The 15,559-nt window shown below is 36.2% G+C and overlaps 1 long non-coding RNA gene across 2 annotated transcripts; it reads left to right on the forward strand.

The window, feature by feature from the left end:
• Positions 1–489: 489 nt before the first annotated feature.
• On the forward strand, positions 490–14,161 carry LOC128314230 (uncharacterized). Of its 2 annotated transcripts, none has more exons than XR_008295721.1 (3): positions 490–612; positions 10,443–10,611; positions 14,110–14,161. It is a non-coding gene; the product is annotated as an uncharacterized LOC128314230 (long non-coding RNA). The 2 variants fall into 2 exon arrangements; XR_008295722.1 differs by lacking the exon at positions 14,110–14,161 and adding an exon at positions 11,569–11,695.
• Positions 14,162–15,559: the final 1,398 nt, after the last annotated feature.

Consider the following 15,559-nt stretch of genomic DNA (forward strand, 5'->3'; position numbering starts at 1 on the left):
AATAGCTAAATGGAGTCTTCTTGGATTTAGCAACATATTTATTAATAATGCAACTAGAAACTATTTTCTAACACATGGAACCAAAAAGATTACCATTAAATAATACCTGTTCTGGAACTGATATAAAGGTGACTTTCAGGACCAAAGGTAGTGTGGTCTCAACTAATTTGAAATATGTGGCACTAGGGGTGCCTGGGTGGCTCAGTCAGTTAAGTATCTATCTAACCCTTGATTTTAGCTTAGGTAATGATCTCACGGTTCATGGGTTCAAGCACCAAGTAGGTCTCCACACTGTCAGCGCTGAGCCTGCTTGGGATTCTCTCTCTCCGCCACCCCTCCCTCGCTCTCTGCCCCTCCCCCCACATGTTTTCTCTCTCTCTGTCTCAAAACAAATAAATAAACTTAAAAACAATGCATGGCCCTTAAAAAGAATGAGGCAACAGGTAAGTGGACAATGGCACATTCTAATATGGATTCCTCCTTTGTAGAGTCTCCTTACATACATCATGAAGAGTTCTTCTTCCTTTGAATAGAGAACATGAAGTTGCCTAAGTAACAAAAATGTTTTATGAGATGCTTTTTGGAAAGGAATAGGACCTTCCTCACTTAAAGGTAGGATAGGTGATGGTTTGGAGAGCTGTGGGAGAGTTGTCTCCTGGAGCTCAAGCCAAGAAACACATGAGAAGGAGAAAATTGGGCTATCATGTCTATTCTTGAGTTGGGGAGCAATCTCACGCTATTCCTAGCTGAGTTAGAGGAGTTGGATATTTAGTGATTTGAATGCTGATCGTTATCTCTCTTACTCCATAGTTAGAGAAGCCATGGAAAGTTTACGAACATCTCACATCAAATCTAGAGGCCTGTATCATGCATATCCTTCTTATGATATGGTTGGAGAAAGGGAGATAACTCATTGTTTTCCTTTTGAAAGTAGTCACACTCCTTGGACCCATTCTTGAACATTAATTCTTTGGTCTTAGTTTTGCCACTGGCAATTGGAGAATAAGGTCTTGTCTAAAAACTATCTAAAAAGACAGGGAAAGTGGCTAGCAGCAGGAACAATTAGCAGAAATTAGGAGATTAGCAGAAAAGGCTTATAATCGAAAGTTGTGAGAGGGAGGGCTGGATCAGCAAGGGCAGGAGTTGTGGGTATCGGGTTCTTTGGAGTAAGAGTGTAGGATCACACAGACTGCTGGATACCATACGAGGCCATGTATCTTATTTTAGTGCTACCTAGTGCACAGACTCGTATCTAGGATTAGTGTAAAAGTTCTGACAATGACACAATAATGAAACTAGCACTGATGTAATGGAAGTTCTTTTTCTTTTGGTTTCTTCTGAAATAGAAGGAAAATAAGAATGAGCAATCACTCTGTGATGAATATAGAACATCGCAAAATCACTTCCCATCTGCTAGCTAAATAGACAAATAACCATTAATCTTTTAAATGATAAAAACAAGAAAATGTAGTACATATATCAAGAAAACTCTTTGACATCTCCTACCAGAAACCCCCAAAATAGGTATTTGTTTAATTTTTAATGCGCTGGTGGCTTTTGTTTTGTTTTTGTTTTTGTTTTGTTTTTTTCTTGTAGTGAACTGAATGCTAAGTCAACATTTAAAAAAAAGAATAAGAAAAAAATAGAGAGCAATGGAGAATTTTAAGTTTTTTCTATTTGTACTCTTTAGGAAAGATGTTGTTTCATTGAGAAAAGTGTCTTCAGTTCATGGTTACACTGAGAGTTATAAACAATATTACCATTTTTAAATAAAATACACAATAGGTTTTACATTATCCCTTTCCTTATGCACAGTATTTTCTAAATTCAGATTTATTAAGGTTTAATTGATATTACTTTCACCATTTCACATGCATAGTTCTGTTAGTTTTAACAAACCTGTACAGTTGTGTTTTATTTACATTTTAATACTGATTTCTAGGGTTTTGGGTGAAAAATTGTTAATAAAAGACAAGATCCTAAACTCCCAATATTAAAAAAAAAAAATTTAGTGTCTATTTATTTTTGAGACAGAGAGAGAGCAAGCGGGGGAGAGGCAAAGAGAGAGGGAGAGAGAGAATCCCAAGCAGGCTCTGGTCTGACACCACAGAGCCCTGATGCAGGGCTGGAATTCACAAACCTTGAGATCATGACCTGAGCCAAAGCCAGATACTTAACCGACCGAGCCACTCAGGCGCCCCTAAACTCCCAACTTTTAAAATTGGCTAAAGCTTGTTCAAAAATGTTTAAGAGAATTTCGAAATTGAACCTTTAAGAGACTGAATATACATATGCAATCTCTCATCGAGCTGGGGGAAGAAAAATACGTACATGCATACTAACATTAAAATATATGTTCGTAACTACCACATAATAGCTAGAAAATGATCTTTCATTATTATTACATTTGACCTGAAAGTTCTACTCATTTTTTAAACACTTGATATAACAGGCATATATTATCAAACATTTTTTTAATGTTTATTTATTTTTGAGAGACACAGAGAGAGACAAAGCAAATAGGGGAGGGGCAGGGAAAGAGGAGACACAGAATCCGAAGCAGGCTCCAGGCTCTGAGCTGTCAGCACAGAGCCCGACGCAGGACTCGAACTCACAAGCCTTGAGATCATGACCTAAGCTGAAGTCGGACGTCCAACCGACTGAGATACCCAGTGCCCCTATCAAACATTTTTATAATCAGTAATTTAGTGTCTTAATTGAATACATGTTGTCCTCTAAGGATAATTGTATCTTGTAACTAAATATCGATTATTTTTTCCCAGTATACTTTAAGTTGATATCTTAAATATTCAGTGCATGTACATATAACTTAAAATAAAATATAAATGTCTTTCATAGCTTAATGGTTTTAAGAAAAGGACACACATTCTTTATTAAGATCCATAAATGATAAAATTGATAAATTTTTCAAATGTTTTAGGTTGGTTGCACAAGAAAATAATAATGATAATGATATGATGCCAGAATGATATCATATATTATGGCAAACTAATAACCTCCAGGGTGTTCAACTTCCATGAAATTCATTTCATATCTCATCTATTATAGAGGATCTGTGAAAAATAGTTGACTATTCCCCTTTTGAGGTATTTGGCATTGCAGGCCTGGCTCCTGAAAGTGAAGAGATTAGATATTGTCATTTTCAAAGGGTAAAATCTGTGAAAGCTATTTTCTAATTCAAGAAATGTCTGAGCGATAAAAATCCCTTTATGCAAATAACATGGGAGGAACAAAACCCAGTCATTTTTCTCAGCTTTCAAAATAGATATATTCTTTTGTTTTAAGCAGTGCACTTCTCAGGGCAGAGGGGGGCTGCTATCTCTCATGCAGACAATCAAGGATATGTGCTCACATATGTGAGGTTTACTATCCTGGGAGTTGTATAGCCCTTTGCAGAGAAGCGTTTTTAATCCTTTCACACCTGCGAAGTACCATTAGAATTTTAAGTCCACTTTGTATTCAGAGTTCTAATTGGTGATGATGAGATTCACATGGAACACTGTTTGCACTTTATTGTCTTACTTTCCTATTCTTTTAGTTCCCATTGCCTACAATCAGAAGTTAGTAATGGCTCAAAGCCTCCTCTGAAACCCTGAAACAGTGTGCAAAATGTCGCCTGAATGGGCACATGCATGTGAGAAGCAAAAGTTTTCAGAGGCTCTGTAAAGGAGTTTGTAACCGGTATTAAGCACATGCCTTTTAATTGGATGTTTATTTAGAAGGCTTTAAGACCTTCCATATTTTCTCTTTGGCCTGAATTGCCAATTTTATCCTCCATGGAAGGCACCTTCCCTGAAAGGTGTCCCCCATCTGAATATTCCTGGGCTCATGCTGATTCCCTTCTGTTCCATCTTCAACTACACATAGTCTGCACAATTCTCCTGGCCCAGTTTAGGTCCCATCACATCCATTCATCAGTGACATTTCTAGGAAAAATTAAACCTCTATGCTCCTATAGCCTCACTTCCCAACTATGGCCCACTTCAGCATTTATGGTTTGTGTTTCTCTCTTATGCACGTCTCATCCCAGTTTGCTATAGCAAATGCTTATGGAGCCTCATTTATATGTATCTTCAAAAGTCTGGTCCTGAGCCTTGCACAGAGTGAGTCACACATATTGAGAAAAATCAAGTTGTGTTCCCAGTGTATTTCAAACCATCTACTTTCCATGCATTCCATGATGAAAAGGAGGAAAGGAATAAAATAACCATTTAACCAGGACAATCCTTGTTTACCACACTTTCTCAGGGTTTGGTTTTTCTTATTTGTTTTCTTCATCCAGGAGTTCCTTTTTTTTTTTTTTTTCCTTCTGCCACTTTCTCCTTTTGATGATGGTATTGGAGAACAAATTTTGTTGAATTCCACTACTTTCTCCTATCTTCTAGTATCTTGTATGGAACAACACAATATTTTTTTTTCATAGAAACAACATTTGGCAATATTTTTTTATTCCTTGAATTCAAATATATAACTACAATAGCATACCATAGCATAGTTTTGTTGATTTTATTTCAGAATCTCAGTAGATGTGAGTATGCAAAAAAAAAAAAAAAAAGTACAGAGGTTCTTACCCGTGTGTTACTTTCCTGTCACTTTCAGGACCACTGCTGACCACTGCTGGAAATTGTGCTCTCTGTGACCCTCTTTATTCTAGCCCTTTCCCATATCACAGGGAAATATTTCATTGGATGATCCCTGAATTTTCTTGGCATAACTAATACTGACTTTTTCCTTAAAATTGTTGATTCTTTTATAAATACCTTAACTCAAGAATCATAATTTTCCTGTGTCAGAGGTAACATTTGATTAGGAGGTTATCTCAATATTCTCTCAGATCCTACTGAGATTTACCACTAATGTCCCTCTTTTGATTTTTTAAATTGTTTATTTATTTATTTTGAGGCAGGGGAAGAGGAGGAGGAGGAGGACAAGGAAGAAAGTGAGAGAGAGAGAGAGAGAGAGAGAGAGAGAGAATCCCAAGGAGGGTCCATGCTGTCAGTGCAGAGTCCTATGAGGGGTTCAATCCCACAAACTATGAGATCATGATCTGAGCCGAAATCAAGAGTCAGACACTTAATTGAGCCACCCAGGCGCCCCCATCTCCCTCTTTTGAGAAACTCTTCTTTGAAGTTTAATTCATTTGATTATATTACAAATTATATTCTTGTCTCTCTTCTTTGTTTCTATCTACACATACTCCAATCACTGCCTATCATTCACTGAAAGCTTTGGTACACTGTACTTTGGATTCTTTTGTAACAAAACTCTTTCTACTACTACATTTCAAAATTTTTGTCTATGTGGAGTTCCTCTCAGTACCAACTTCAAAGTTCCCTGACTTTCTAATAACTATTGCATTAATAACCAGACCCCTATAATTCTAAGATAGTTATAATTCTTAGAACCCGACAAGCTATCATAAAATATCAGTAAAGTCTTGGCCATTTTGCTAAGGCTTAGCATTTATTAAATGGGAATATGGATACTTGCTCTTCCCAACTTTTAGTACTTTAGGGATAAGGAAACACATAACATGTGGACATACCTTGTACGCATGAAATCTTCATGATTATAAAGTAATATGACTTTGAAAACTATCCTTTATTCCAATATTCACCATCAGGGAAATACATGATTTTAGGTGGTCTGTGGGGAACTGTCATTTTTATATCAATGATTATGTGATTTGTGTGTTGACTATACAACCTAGACCCTTTATGTCAAAATTAGACATCTGATCTGAAAATAATGGTGCATTACTAGTATTGAAATGGCTGGCATTGCCTGGGAGAATTTGGCAGGCTTGAGAACTCTGAAAATCAAAATACTGAATAATACAATCATCTTGATTATCCTTGTCTTCCCTGAGAAAGCAAACAAGCCTTTCTCTGGAAAAAATATTGCAGTATCTCAAAAGCCATATCTAATTGTCATTTGCCTGGTTATCAAATCCAAACTCAATATGGTTAGGAGTGAGGAAAACAACAGAGTAAGAGAAGTAAAGGGAGTGGTTATTTTAAAATATATAAATTATATTTTATATGTTATGTTAAATATATGTATATATACAATTTTGTTTCTTTATGTTTTTAAAAATATGATAGAAGTGCATTTATTTAATACATAAAAAATACACGTATTTATTTAATACATGTGGGCTGGGCATGATGCCACTTGCTAGAGACAAAATGCAATGCAAAGCCATTCATAATCACAGACCTCTTAAAATTTAGAAGGTAATGGGAGAGAGATTAGTCAAAAAGTCATAAAAACAAATAAAAAAGTCACTACTTTGACAAGAGCTAAAATAGAATGAGAATCTGTAATAGGGTAATTTGACTTGATCAGAGAGGTCAGAAATGACTTTGAACGAGCAAGGCTCCAACTAAAGTATAAAGAACAAATCATCATTAACTAGATATAGAGAAGAGGAAAGGATATCCAGGTAGAGGTAATGATAAATGCAAAGGCCCTGTGATGAGAAATCATAAAGACTACAACAGATTGAACGACATTTAGTGTCCTTCAAAAGCAAGTGAAGGAAAGCAATCATATGAGAAGCTGGAAGGGTGACTAAGGTATGAAACTATACAAGGCCTTATAAAAGTCCACAATGAAGGGACATGGATTTAATCATCTTTTATTTTGGATTATTGGGGCACTTGGGTGGCTCAGTGGTTAAGTGTCTGACTTTGGCTCAGCTCATGATCTCACGGTTCGGGTTCACGCATCAGTATCTGTGCTGACAGCTCAGAGCCCGGAGCCTGCTTTGGATTCTGTGTCTCCCTCTCTCTCTCTGCCCAATCCTGCTGTGCTCTCTAGCTCTCTCTCTCTCTCGCTCTCAAAAAATGAATAAACAATAAAATAAAATAAAATAAAATAAAATAATGAACTATTTTCACTGGTTATACTTTTTTTCATGTGACAAATGATTGGGTTTTCCATTTCTTTCTTCCACCACTGTTTTTAGTAATAATATAAAATTTCCTTTTTAAAATTGTTAAGTGGAAATATTGAGTCAGTTTGAACAAAATGCTAGTTTGTAAAAATAATACAGGTAGTGCTCATATGATAAAAATGTACAGGTGTTGCAAGACTACAATTTATGAAACATTGCTGTAGTCTAAATAAAACATTTTTTTTAAGGAAAGATTAAGCTTTTCAGAGACTGTTTACCATCATGTTTGGTATTTTCATTATAATGAATCAAATTTGTTGAAGGAAACTAAAACAAATAATGACAGGGGCACCTGGGTGGCTCAGTCTTTTAAGCGACCTACTTCAGCTCAGGTCATGATCTTGTGGTTTGTGAGTTCAAGCCCTGCATCAGGCTCTATGCTGACAGCTCAGAGCTTGGAGCCCATTTCGGATTCTGTGTCTCTCTCTTCCTCTTCCCACTCATGCTCTGTCTCTCTTTCCTTCAAAAATAAATAAACATTAAAACAAATAATGACAATAACGCTGACACTGTTTTAAAATATTTTTAAATCATTTGTAAACAGAATGTTTATAGTTCCAGAAATTGTGTATATCTTATGACATATGAAATATAGGACCAGGTATTGAACTTTGTGTTCTCAGAGGCAGTTTGTTGCATAGCAGGTATATTCCTATAGAAATATTTGAGGGAGTTCTAATCTGAGGGTCCTGGTTTATGACAAACCTAGAGTAAATTTCATTATGAAGTACTACTGTTAGTTGGGGGTGGGGAGCGTGCTCATAGATTTCTAGACTCTTCTTTCAGGACTAGTGGTTTGAAATAGAATTTTCAAGGCTCAATAAAGATAATCTAAGCAGAGAAAGTAACAATATTGAGAAGAATCTCTTCTGAACTTAACCCTCTCCTTCATGCATTTAGTCTCTTTCTATATTGTGATCCCTAATCATTTATTTAAAATATTTTTAATGTTTATTTATTTTTCAGACAGAGAGAGACAGAGCATGAGTGGGGGAGGGGTAGAGAGAGAGGGAGACACAGAATCCTAATCAGGCTCCAGGCTCTGAGATGTCAGCACAGAGCCTGACACGGGGCTCGAACTCATGAACAGCGAAATTGTGACCTGAGCCAAAGTTGGACGCCTATTCGACTGAGCCACCCAGGTGCCCCCATTTATTAAAAAAAAATTGGGATGTAAATAACTCATCCTAATTTACCTAGTTCATCACTTGCTGAGTGCCAACTAGGTGCCAGGAACTGTGCTAAATTCTAAATTCATAATCTTAATCCTTACTGTAAAAGTATGAGGTTGGGATTTTAGTACCCCTTTCTTAAGATAGATCACTGAGAATCAATGAATATCAGTAAATGGCCTAGTCTACATGACTAATTGAGTGCCAAAGCCAGAACTGGGATTGAAACCCAGGAAAATCTAAGAGTATTTGTCTTCCTTACCATTGTGAGATGTCTCTCCTCTCTCTCTGTCCTCCCCCCCCACACACACACGTCTTCAAACCCATGTACACACATATACATTTAAATATGTATAAATATACTCGTTTAGGCATTCATAAAAATGTAAATATCTGGAAATAACAGAAACAGATGTCTTATAAACTCATTACCTTGGGTGATCAGATGAAAGACCATAGAGGAGCTTAATTGATAATGAATATGCTTCAGCTATCATTTACCATTCTACTCTCATGTATTATGGTTTCTCTGGGATCTACTTCCCACCTTTTAACTACACAATATCTAAGTTTTCACTTCTACCAACCAAAACACAAATATGAGTACCAACAGCCAAAAAAAAAAATTGGTTGTTGGCATATAAGTCAATAAGAGATTATAAATTCCTAGTACTTTCAGATTGTATGTCAGATTCAGGAAGGACAATTGCCAGAAAACCACACTGCTTGGAACAAATTCTGAATTACTGGCACTGCATATTGCCATATTGATTTATTGATTAAAACAACAACAATAATCTACAAGCTTAAGTGGCATCTGAAAGAAGCAAACGAATTTTTTGTGCTCCTCATTGTGCAAGTAGGTAGTTTTTTTTGGTTTTTTTTTGTAACTATTACCAGATACTTAATTAACTTTGTAGAAATTATCGTTTAGGGTGCTTATCAAAAAAGACTCTAAGGGTTGAAGTGATGCTTTTTTACTGAATTGATTTTGTGTCCATGTGAGGATTCTTAATCAAACCTAGCCATAATACTACCATCACATATTAAACAAATAATTCCTTAATATGATAAAAATTTCCCAACAGTTTTTTTTTCTTTTTTTAAAAGTTTACTCTGTGTCTCTGAAATGTGAATAAAAAGAAGGGCCATGTTTTATGGTTAATTGAAATATCTTTTAATATGAAGTTCATCACTTCTTCTCAATAATTTTACCAAAAGTTTTCATTGAAGATCCAGATTATCTTTCCCCTAGTTTCTCACATGCTGGGATTTGTTGATTGTATCCCAACAGTGTCTTCAGGAGTGTCATTCCCTCTATTTCCTGTATTTTGGTAATCCAGAGAATGATCAGATTCCTTTTAGGTGGTTTTGGCAAGTCTACTTTCTAAGCAGTGGTGGTTAGTCCCATCAGGAGGCATATAATGTCTCTGATTGTCTTTTTGTACTTTGTATCAGTCATTGATGATTATTATGTACATCCCTTATTTCATTATGGATGAAATGACGATATTCTAATTTTAACATATATCTTTTATCAGATAGAATACCTCCTTAAAACAGTCTCCATATCAACTCTGATTAACAAGAATCAGAGGTTATTTACAAAAAGCGGGACAAATCCCAATTGTTTCCCTTTTGGTACAAGACATTTGGTTCTTTAGCATGTTTAAAGGTGATCAATAAAGTTTTTTTATTGTCATTATGAATTTATGGATTTAAATATTTTTAATGTATTTCAAAACATCAAATGTATTATTCTTAGCAATGCTCAAATGATTCCAGTTTTGACTACTGAGGGTCTATTCAAGTTTGCTCCTGAGTTGTAGACATTATCCCTCAAGGCTTTGCTGACACTTTTCTTTCCATTATGAAAATATGGTCCAGGGTTATCTTACACACTTCCTACCTCAGACCTAGAAGTAACCATCTGTCCAAGGAACCCTAGGTTGTTTCAATAGAAAACACTATTGAAAGACCACAATTAGGGCATCAAAGGAATTCATCCTTATTGGATTGGTCATTGATTCTAGGTCTTTTCAGTGACCCAAATAGGAAATATATGTATAAATGAGTGTGTGTGATTTCAAAAATATTATATACATATTTATGTCATTTGTTTCATGTTATTTGTATTTTAAAATATTTTAAAATTTTACTTCTGTTTAATAATGATAAAGTATATTTACATGATTTCAAAGTTGAACATATGTATAGGATGAAGGCAAAGAAATTCAGCTTATATCCTTCTCACTCACCTTCACCCTATTCTCCTCTCCTCCATCAATAAGCTTTCTGAAACTTTGTGGATTATACCTCACAAATGACCTGCAGCGTAGTCTATCTAATTTTCTCCATATCCTGATGGTCACTTCATGGAATGGCTACTCATCCAGCTATGTAGTCTTACACAGGATGTTTTTTTTTCCCCCCGCAGTTTACTCAAACAGTACACAATTGGTAAGTATTTGTGTTTTTTTCTACTTTACATTGAGTGTGTGTGTGTGTGTGTGTGTGTGTGTGTGATTATAATAGTGCTGAGATAAGTGGCCTTTTCGAAATAATTTATTTTGTATTATTGTCATTTAGTGACTTGCTTTTTATAAAAATCATTTTAAGGTAGGTAATTACTTCATTCAATAAAGAGAACTATTGGCTAGAAAATGAAGTGCTAAGAATATAACTTTAATTGACCAACTTATAGACTCATTGGTCTAGTCAAATAATTGTAACGCAAACCGGTGAAAGAAATTAGGGCGGAAAGACAGTAACATCTCTTTACATGTGAACATCTCTTCACATTTAATTGGCCTGAAGCTCAAATCTCAAACCAGTGGCAAAGCCTGTGGTGACTCAGACCACCCCTCGACATGGCGTCTACCAAAAGTCTTCCCTCAGACTCTTATCTCTAGTTTTCTCGTATCATGCCTCTACTTTCATTGTGTTCCTCTATTTTTTTTTCTTTCTTTTTAACACTCACCCTTTCTCTTTTCTGTCAATTGTTGTCCATAATACATCATTTAAGAGGAAAATGAATGTTTAATAATTTTAGTCCTTGAGCTATAAAGTATCAATTTCACATTACTCAAGTAACTTGGCACACATCAAAAGTATTAAAGAGTCTTTCAGGCACTCCCCCATAGTGATAGGAAAAAAAGAAATCTCTTTAACCCTTCACAACTCTACCCTCTGCCACCCCTGTTCACCTGGCCTGGTTAGATATTTCATCTCCCTTACACAGACTGCCTAATTCAGTTTCCTCAGAAAAGAACTGCACTTAAATACATGTTTCCGATAGGGACATGTGGCTTCCCATTTTGTCTCAGAGAATCTTTACTTGTCCCCACTTCGTAACATTTTAAATTATTTAAAGCGTAACGTTTGTATTGTAACACATCTATCACCATTTCTCTTCAGGATTGTCTCTGAATTGGAAGTTCCTTTTTCAGGAAGAGTGAAGGTGACTTTTAAGCCAGATTCACTGGTCTGATTTTCAAACTGCTAGAACACTTGCATGGAAATGTGTCACATCAGTTATGAACCTGTGAGTCCTGACTTCTTCTTGGTCAAAAAGCTACTCATTTTTAGAGAATCACTAAAGCCAGGGTCTTTTTCCAATTTTTTTTTTCTTTAAGACAGGCCAGGAAATACCTATCGTTTAATGCTGGTATTTTGTTGTTTTTCTCCTTCCAATATACCATCATTTATACATAATTTGTACTCTTATGTGAATCATAAGAAGACAGTGGATTGTAAAGTAGAAAAAGGTTGAGAGAAAGTCACCTCCCCATATCTTTGTCTCCCTGCATTACGTACCTGCTCACTCTCTCTTCTAGCTCCTGAAGATGCTCACACCCCTTCCCCTTCTGTTTCCAAATTAGGTCCAGCATCCCTTGTGTGGTTCCTCCATGGCTATCCTCGAATCTGCAGGCAGACAAGTAACACAGATTTTGCCACCAAACCAGAAATCAGTTTAGTTGCTTCAATATTTCATGCAAGATACAGAAATAATCTTTAGAGTCAAATTCTTGTTATTAGAAAAGGTCAAATAATTCTCAACTTTCACTGCATATTACAGCCACCTGGGGAATCTTTCAAAATAGCCAGGAAACAAGGCAAAGCAATTAAGTCAGAATCTCTGAAGGTGAAATCTAGGCACCAGTAGTTTCAGATGATTCTAATGTCTAACCAAGGAGAGAATGCCTGACCAAGTACCTCTCTGAAGCTCATACACTCTCAGATGAGAAGCCGAGGTAATAAGGTAGGTTGTCATGACCCTGAGCAGAAGAAGGTTTTTTGAATCAATGTCATCCATTCTATAAAACAATCTTTCATCAAAAACCTCATTGATCTGGGACGCCTGGGTGGCTCAGTTGGTTAAGCGTCCAACTTCGGCTCAGGTCATGATCTCACAGTTTGTGGGTTCGAGCCCCGTGTCGGGTTCTGTGCTGACGGCTTGGAGCCTGGAGCCTGCTTCGGATTCTGTGTCTCCCTCTCTCTCTGCCCCTCCCCTGCTCATGCTCTGTCTCTCTCTGTCTCAAAAATAAATAAAACATTAAAAAAAAACCTCATTGACCAATCTTCTATTTATAATTTAAAAAATAGCTAAGTTAAAACACTATTTTGAAGAATGAAATACAAAATGTCTCCATCTTGTGATTTTTTTTTAAATCAGTTAACTGCTACTATTTAAATTAAAAAGTGTTACTATTTACTCTGTACATCTTCAAGACACAGAATAAAAACTTTAGGAATAATAGTCAACTTCCTTAAGGGATTTGACTGGTGCAGCATTTATAATAGCTATCCTCCAAATCCATTTATACCCCAGTATCCCATTTTATAGAGTTTTACTTTTATCCACATACAAACTTCTTTGATGGAAATTGCCCATATGCCATACAATGCATGGTTGACTTATTTTACATTTGCTTAACAGCCTTATTCCATGATTTAAGGGGACTTTTGTAAGGGCAAAACAGTCAAACAATATCTTAATAACGTGATGGTTTTAAAAGGGCACTCAAAGGCAAAATGTGAATATAGCATTTTAACATTGATTAGTAACACGAGTATACTGTAGATATTCCATGTACAAACTAAATTTAGCACATCAATTTTGTTAGAGACATACACAGATTTTTCCTAGGTAAATGTTTATGTTTTATTTTTTATAAGGAAAGTGATATTTTTTCACACATAAAGAATCAAGTAACATTTGTTTATATCTGTATGTATGGTAGAGTTTGAAAATTTGGTTACTTCCAAATCTCATCATGAAAATATTAAAATTTTTATATTTTTAATTTGTGAGAGGTGATACCAGCTGCTTCTTTATGCATTGTATCTGCTCAGAGATTTAACTCATGCGCCTGGGAGCATATGCTTTTTAGAAAACACTTGAGTAAACATTTGGATGTTGTCAAACTTATAACTCTGGAGAGAAAGTGCACTCTATTATTTTAATTATATTTTAGTATGTGGCTGTATGTCATTAGATTTCCTTTAAGAGTTATATTGATATATGACTATTAGATAATTTATAAAAATATGTATGTAAACACACATATCTATATGTGTATGTTTACACTCATATTAAAATCCTTAGAGAAAATATAGTATTTTTGCCATAACAATGACAACCAATTCTTATTTTTTTGGCATAATTATTATTTTTTTTTAATTTTTTTTTCAACGTTTATTTATTTTTGGGACAGAGAGAGACAGAGCACGAACGGGGGAGGGTCAGAGAGAGGGAGACACAGAATCGGAAGCAGGCTCCAGGCTCCGAGCCATCAGCCCAGAGCCTGACGCGGGGCTCGAACTCACGGACCGCGAGATCGTGACCTGGCTGAAGTCGGAGGCTTAACCGACTGTGCCACCCAGGCGCCCCTTTGGCATAATTATTTAACCAATTACTAAAATTGACTTGATATACTCTTGCTTGTTTTACTTTAGTTACAATAAAACATGACACCTGAAATTCAGGAACAGGATTCACAAAGATAAGACATAATGTATTACTTTTGAAAATCTAAATATGAATTGATAACATAGGTGCCTGTGTTCTATTATTTTTAACAATATTCCACACCAGAGACTTCTGCAATACCTAAACTAGAATATAAGTAGTTGGCGTGTGTCCAGTTTCTATAAAGTTCACCTTTTCTGTAGGGCATTAGCAAACAGAAATATGACTACAATCTCATTTATGTTATGGACATAGGCAAGCATGATAAATAAGGCTTGGTTAACCACACAGCGCAAGACCATGAGGGGAGAGAATCTATAAACAAAGCGTCTTACTGGAGCGGAGCAAATTCTAGAAGGCTCATCCAGAACACAGAAGGGAAGATCCAGTGCAGTGGACAGAACACCAGTGGGTCTGGCAGTAGACCACGATCCGCCATTGGATGAGTTCTTGGCAGCATAACGTGAGATCGTTAGTACTTTCATGGGTAGGTGGTGCAAACAATGAGGATTCCAGGGAATATTCCCAAAGGAATGTCAGCTTCACAGAATTTCACCAGCTGATAAAAAGGCAAAAACCAAAAAAGTCTGGAGCAGGATTGAATAATTTGGATTTGGAACAGCAGGAGAATAAAACTAGCAAAACGAAGGAGGCTCCGAAGGTCAACTTTAGAATTGGGACAGTAAGTGCAGAGGACACATCAGGTATAAGAAAGAAGTTCAGTTAGAACCAAGGACCATGCTTAGGGTCAGAGGCAAGAGAGTCTCAGTTAGCGGTAGGCACCAACATTCATACATCCCTCCTGATGCAGGACAAGACTGGCTCCAGATACACTGGGGCAGAACTCTAGAGGGTACAAGGGCAAGATTCTAAGGTCTGGGATGGGGAAGAAGAGGGATACAAAAGTTCCAAACCAAACAGCATTTCATATGGGCACCAGCATTCAAGAAGTAAATAACATCAATTTTGTTCTCATAAATGCAAGTTTTAGTAGAGTATGCAACCATGAGTCTACAGAATAAAGAGTCAAGATTGGAGTCCACAGCTTACTGTGAGAGCCAATGTGGACTCTGTAAGCACCAGAGATTTATACTGGACTCTAGTGTACAGAAGGAACTCCAAGCATTTTGTTCTAAGCTGGGAAGAAATTCTAGGTGTGTAAAGTTTCTTAGTAGAGTGTTATCACTTCTATCAAGACAGGATATGAAGAATTCAGATACCCACTTTTATTTTGTCAAGGCAGCCTGGAAACAATGCTTTTTCTGCAGATTCAACTACATATTACCTATCTTCCAAACATGAATTGAATTCTAACAAACCATAAGCGTTAGAGTACCTAGTGTGAGGGTTTTGTTTTTCTCCATTCACGTGAGGGTGAGTTTGAATTACATCACATCCTAAACTTCTATTTTACTTTCTCTTGTGTTATACTTGAGA

Source organism: Acinonyx jubatus, chromosome B1 (genome assembly GCF_027475565.1).
Source record: "Acinonyx jubatus isolate Ajub_Pintada_27869175 chromosome B1, VMU_Ajub_asm_v1.0, whole genome shotgun sequence".
Lineage (NCBI taxonomy): Eukaryota > Metazoa > Chordata > Mammalia > Carnivora > Felidae > Acinonyx > Acinonyx jubatus.